This window comes from Cryptotermes secundus, unplaced genomic scaffold (genome assembly GCF_002891405.2).
Source record: "Cryptotermes secundus unplaced genomic scaffold, Csec_1.0 scaffold112, whole genome shotgun sequence".
Taxonomy (NCBI): domain Eukaryota; kingdom Metazoa; phylum Arthropoda; class Insecta; order Blattodea; family Kalotermitidae; genus Cryptotermes; species Cryptotermes secundus.
In genome coordinates, this window is record NW_019718271.1 from 2,188,528 (window position 1) to 2,195,400 (window position 6,873).

The window sequence follows — 6,873 nt, forward strand, 5'->3', positions numbered from 1 at the left end:
CTCCTGATCACACACTCCCAATTATTACTCAGTTATCACAAACTATCACTGATTATCACACACACGTCTGGTTATCACAAACTATCACTGATTAGCGCACACACGTCTGGTTCTTCTTTCTGCGACGGCTACTATATTCCAACTCAACTCGTAGGCTGCTGCCTTGAGAACTGTCTTTGGCGGCTGTGTAGTTCCCTTATAAACCCTCAGCCGGACAACGGGAAAACAGTTACATAATAGGAACCACTGTTGTCTGATGCCGTGTTTGCCTGTTACGTAATGGGTACCGCTGTTATTACTGTCATCTCTCGCAACCACTGTTTACCCGCTTTGCATAGCGACCAGCATGCTGGGACTCTGCTCACTTCGGCTCCACTCAGAACATCACGGCTGGCGGGGAGGGAGGGGCATCATCCATAGCGCAACACGTCACAATATTAATATAACATACATATCGTACATGAGTCAACTATACTATAAAACTTAATTACCTACAGATTTCATACAGATCACTCATAACAATACATCATTCCACTTGCAACAGTGCAATAACCAAAAGAAACCCTGCATTCAAATTTTTTTTATAGATTAAGTGAGGACAAGATATTTGTCATAACATAAAAACCATAACACACTCACTTAAGAATTAAAGGGACATAAATTCATCAACAGAATAAATGGAATGTTTCAACAGAAAGGATTTTAAGTCCCTCTTAAAAGAGTTAATTTTTTTTTTAATTTTATTTGCTTAGGGACCTTATTGTATAAGGCAATGCCCATATTTATAACGCTTTTCTTAAAAATAACTGTATTTAATGATTTACATGTAAATTTAGTTTTCTTCGTGTATTGTAATTATGGATGTCCACATTTTTTGCCATAAAGTCTTTATATTTTTTAATAAAACATATCACTTCAAAAATGTATAGCACTGCCAGTGTTAAAATATTATAATGTTTAAAAATTTGTTGGCATGACGTTCGATTATTCAGCCCACTGATAGTTCGAGAGACCCTTTTTTTTTTTTTTCAGTTTAAAGAGTTTGTCACTTTCTTTATCCCCACCCCATAATATAATACCGTACTGCAGACAAGACTCAGAATTTGAAAAGTAGATATTTCTTATCATACATGGGCTTGTAGTTTCTTTTAATGTTTTTATCATATAAACTACTTTGCATAGCTTTGCTCTTAAAAATCAAGCATGGGTGCCCCATTTTAGGTTTTCTGTGATGTAAATACCTAAAAATCTCAGTTCTGATTGATAGGCGATTTATATAGTTTTAAAATTTATTTGTGGTCTTAACGGAACTCTCATTTATTATTTCTTAGTGAAAACCGTCACAACACAACAATCAATAATACGTGTAAGTAGCTCTAGGAGATACTTTTGCTACATGTTTCAGCCTTCAAAAGGCCATCATCAGGCAAGTATATTAAACTTTTCGTTATTGAATTGCAGTTGTATATGTGATGGTATTTGGAAGTTGGCAGTTGTAATCATATGTAATGCTTATATGGACATATTATATACACAATGGCTGATGTGTTCAGAGGCCATCCAAATAAACCATTAAGAACTGACTGTATTGCTCATACTTATGTGATGCAGTATTAACAGTATTCCTACATATTTCAGTGGGAGCTAAGAAAATGTATGTTTGAAAGTGGTGAACTGCCTGTTATCCAGCCTAGGAGCAGTGGTGTGAGCCACAAAGTACAAAGTGGATGGAGGATAATTTATCATCATGACATATGTTTTTTTAATACAGTGTGATTCTAAATTATTGTCGGGATTTCCGTGACCCATAATTTTCAAACCGGAAACAGTAAAATAAAATTGCCTATGGAATATGAAAGTGTAACTCAAAAGTTTTATTATCCCTAGAATCAATACTGCAGAGTGCTAAACAACTGTTTGAGTTACACTTGCATATTCCATAAGCAGTTTTATTTTGTTGTTTCAAGTTTGAAAATTATAGGCCATGGAGACCCCCAACAATAATTTAGAATCACATTGTGTGAGGTGTCACAAATCTCCAAAGTACAAAAATAAGCACATCAGTGATAATGATTGTGTTTATTTATACAAGTATGATCCAATTTTTACCATTTATGACCTTGAAACTGTTGCTATGACTGGGTACAGTAAGATCCTCTCTGATGATCAACTACATTCTTACAGAATAAAACATTTTGGACTTACTGTGAAGAAGAGAGAGTCTCCAGAGTACCACACTTTACTATGCAGTGGCACTGACATTCACCCTGATGAGACTACCTAAAGATGTTTTTAAAGCAGTATATGGTATATATATGCTATTCATATTAAAAGCATTTACAACATAAAATTAGTCATACTGGGGCAGATAATTGTGTTGGCAGGTATTCCTAATATTTAATATTTTGTTTTTGCAATAAGTTCAAGTTTATTGGCAGTACTTATTAAAACATCAGTATCAACAGTTCATGATTCTGTTGTGTGGACTTATGTCTTTCGGCTTCTAGAATTGTTTTTCCTTTGTTGGCTTGAAGTGAGATGACACACTGATTGCTGAGCTGTTGTCCTTGAGAGTCGATATGTTTTCACAGTTCTGTGATGGTGTAAAGTATGGTTTGCATTTCTGACAAATGTTTGGCAGAGTCAAAATAGAGTGGTTGTACAGCAATGCTTATTGTAAACATTGTATTAGCAGAGTTTCTGTTTTAATACTTGAGAAAACCCATGTATTATCACTTAATAAAATAAAGAAAGCGATAAGCACACTGGAATTTGATTGGCCAATTTTGCACATGCAGCTATGTGTTAGTACATGATATTTATGTCAGTAGTGTTAGTGGATGGTATTAGGTCTTTAGTTCTGTAGTTATAAGTTATAACATAGTCTTTCATAAACACACTTGAGTAATATAGAAATATATTAAACTTCATTGGTGTCAGCACATATTTTATCATAGAAACAAATTTAAAACAAATAACTAACAATTATGAAATATATTTATGTTAAAATTTTAGGCAAAAGTGTTTCAGTCCAAGAAACTTAAATAACCCTACATTTCCCCAATATAAAGGATTTTTCTAAAACTACCTGTAAATATTACATGGCATTCAAAATTCTGAAAGTGGTGCAGCAAGCACCAGACAGCAACTTTAATGTGATGGAGTGGAGTTTCTTGTATAATATGACAACTTTCTATACTCCAGTGCCTGTTATTTTGTGTGTCCCTGTGTCCATTCAAATAAAACCAAGGCAAGTCCCGCTTAGAAAGAATTTCACCTTGGGATCAAGTTCACTTTCATGGAGTGCCTGAAGATACCAGTTACAGAAATGAAGTCTGACTCCTGGGTCCAGTAGCTGCAGTGAGTACACTACTATGGTTTTAGAAAGCAATAGTTTCGGTAATGTGTAGCTGTTCTTATAACCCGATTTGATACTCCTCTTTAATATGGAAGATACTTAACAGATTCACAACATGAATATTCAAGCTAAGCTCCATCTTGTTCAGTGTTTCTTCTGTTAATCCTTTATGTTTTGATTTTCTGTCAGTGAGCAGGCCACTTGTTCTTTCTTCATTGACAAGATTCTGAATAGTGGTTCCATGGAATCTTGTCCTCCAGGAAATTTTCTTGTGAATTTCCTCTGATTCTTTGTAGTGGAGTTTACACTTCAGATTACATTATGTAGAAATATTTGATGTTTTAGTGTAGACATCCATGCACTTCACAGAGTAAATTACTATAGCAAAGACCCAAAACCAACATTCTTAATAAAAGCGGAATCTATGAACTAAAGTGTAATGATTATGAATTGAAATACATAGGACAGACAGGTAAAAAATTTTTGAACATGCTTTAAGGAACATATCAAAGCAGTAAGAACTAACAAACCGAACTCTAAGTTCACACAGCGTATACTAGATACACAACACATGTGACATGACAGAAAAAACAATGGACATACTTCACATAAAAAAGAGGGGCTCCTATTAAACACATGGAAATGTCTCTACATACACAACCTCAGTACACAAAAGCTACAAATGAATGACACACACACTGATATATGTAACCCCATATTCAATTTAATCATAAAAACCTACCCCACACAACAAAAGAACACCAACTTATCTCACCCACTGCTACTGTCTCTTCCTCTTCTCAACCCAACCCCCCAAAGACCATTTCATACCTGACACTACCAAAACAAACACTTCCGGCCATTCCCAAGACACAGTGGGGTAACACTGCATTTACAGCAACGTCAGACACCATATCACCAGCAAGTAACTATTTCACCAATATCATAAAATATAATTAAAAATAACTCATGGTATAACACTTCCATACAGAACAAAAATTATTGACAAGTGTAAACACAGAGCCATAAACAGAAACTTCAATCCAAGATACCCACAGAACAAAACTTCAGCATAGGACACCAAAATTAGCAACAGATGATAAACATATAAATACACACAGGTAAATACACAAACACATCTGATCAGCCTCTTGTACATTATGGCCAAACTATTTGAGAAGCTGATTTTAAGAACAATCCAAAAATACACTGAAGAAAGAAACTTACTAATTGTAAGTCAGTTTGGTTCTCAAGAAGATCACAGTGTAACATTTCAATGTATGAGTTTGGCAGGTCATTTCACCCAAAATTTTGACAATGTCAATGGCTGCTGTGCTCTTGGATATTGAGAAAGCCTTCAACACAACATGGCAATCTGGCCCACTGTATAAATTGTCAGAATTAGAATTTTCTACAAGTCTCATTTAACTGATTGCTTCTTTTCTTGCTGAGAGAAAATTTGAAGCCTTTGTAGAAGGCAAATTTTGTACCCCAAGAGAAACAGCAGCAGTGATCTCTCAAGATTCCATCCTGGCCAAAGATTATATGGTCTGTATGCAAACGCTGCCCTCATGGCACCTGGAACTCATCTTGCTCTGTTCCTCAAATGATACCTGTATTTATGCAATAGAGAAACATTAACTTTGTGTTCCCTGAGCTGCAATGCGGCCTCACCGCACTGAAGTCATGATGTGAGCACTGCAACATGAAGATCGATGAAGGGAAAACTCAGGCAGTCTATTTCTTCATAAGAGTCCCTGACTGTATCCTACAACTAAATGGATGAGGCATTCACTTTGTAAATAAAGTAACATGTCTTGGTAGCACCTTTGACAGGAAGATGTCATGGAGACACCATATTGAAAGGACTATAGCTGAAGCTTTGCACGTGTACATAAGGACCTATTCCATATTTGAAAGTGGGCATTTAAGTACAAATATTAAACTTATGCTTTATGAAGCTCTAATCAGATCAGTCATGCCTGTCCTAACTGAGAGTATGCAGCAGACACTGCAGCACCCGCAGAACAGAGCACTCTGCGCTAATGTAAATCTTTGAGAAGTGCATGTGGTTTTAAAAATTCCATACGTGTATGACCCCATAAGTAAATTATGCAGGACACATTCAGAAGTAATCGTAAACAATGCAAATCCAAATGTATATGTTATTGGACAGGAAGAAGCCATGCACAAAAAATATAAGAGGCTTAAATGTGGCTGTGATCAGGCCTATGACTATTCAACTGACCAACTACTGTTTCAGAGTATTTAAGTATGTTAAGACATAACCTGGTGCACAAGCATGCATTGGCAGAAATCCTTTGTATACCTAGTAAAAATGTTACTTAGGATAGTGCAGTGACAAAGGGTGCATAGTGTCCGTAGTGATCTTGACGCCACAACAGTGCAGATAACCTCTTGTTGAAACTACAGTGAAACAAATCAGCACCTACACAGAAATTCTAAACACAGACATGCCTAGGAAAGAACAGGAATGAATGCTGGCAAAGACCAGCAGGAATTTAACTCATCAACCATCAGTTCAGTTGATATTTAGTCATAGCCAGTAAGAACCAGTGAGTGGACAGTCATGGCTAGAAGGCCATGAGTTGTAGTTGTGAAACATTTGACAGCCAATAAGGACATAAGCAGAGGACACTGCTGGGGCAATGGCTAGTGAAATCATAGGACATAGCATGTGCTGTACTGAGACGTCGATTGCATGAATTAGAGCATAGTTATGATTTATAAGTGTTCAATAAATCCAACATTAACATGTGACAATATTAATGCTCTAGGGACAACAAAATCAAATACAGGCACTGACCTGTAATTGTTGATACAAGTGGATGTATCCAAAGCTTAAACATATTTAGGTTATGAATCAGTGTTTATAATCCTGTAGGATGACATCGGGACTGCAAGCCAGAGCCTTTTTGCCTGGAATTTGAATTATTAATGAAAATATCCTGCTGAAGATTAGAACTAACATACAAATTAAAATGGAAGAAAGCTGTGCAAATTGAAGTTAATAGTGGTGTTCTACTATGCTCACTACATTGGTCATGGTTCTTTGGGTTTGGTAAACAGCCAAATTCATCCAAAGGGACTGGCACACTATAGTATTCTAAGGCTTGTGTCATGCTTCATCTTAATATAATTTAATAATTTACTGCTGTTAAATTTGCATAGTTTTGATTCCTGTGAGATTTCCTCTTAATATTCTATATGTCAGTTTTGAAACGGCCACTGCCATTGGAATATGATGTGCTCAAGCATATTGATTGATTGATTTATTTATTTAACATCCATAACTGTTACATTATGTACAACTGGACAAGTCAGTTTTATAAAAAAATATATGAGATTAAACATCACATCAAATGACTAATAATATAAAAAACCATAGAAAAATAACATAATAAATCCTTTAAATATGATAAAACAGTGGATGAGTATAATAAGGCAACAAAAGCTAAACTATAAATTACATGCAATATCTAAAATAAATTACC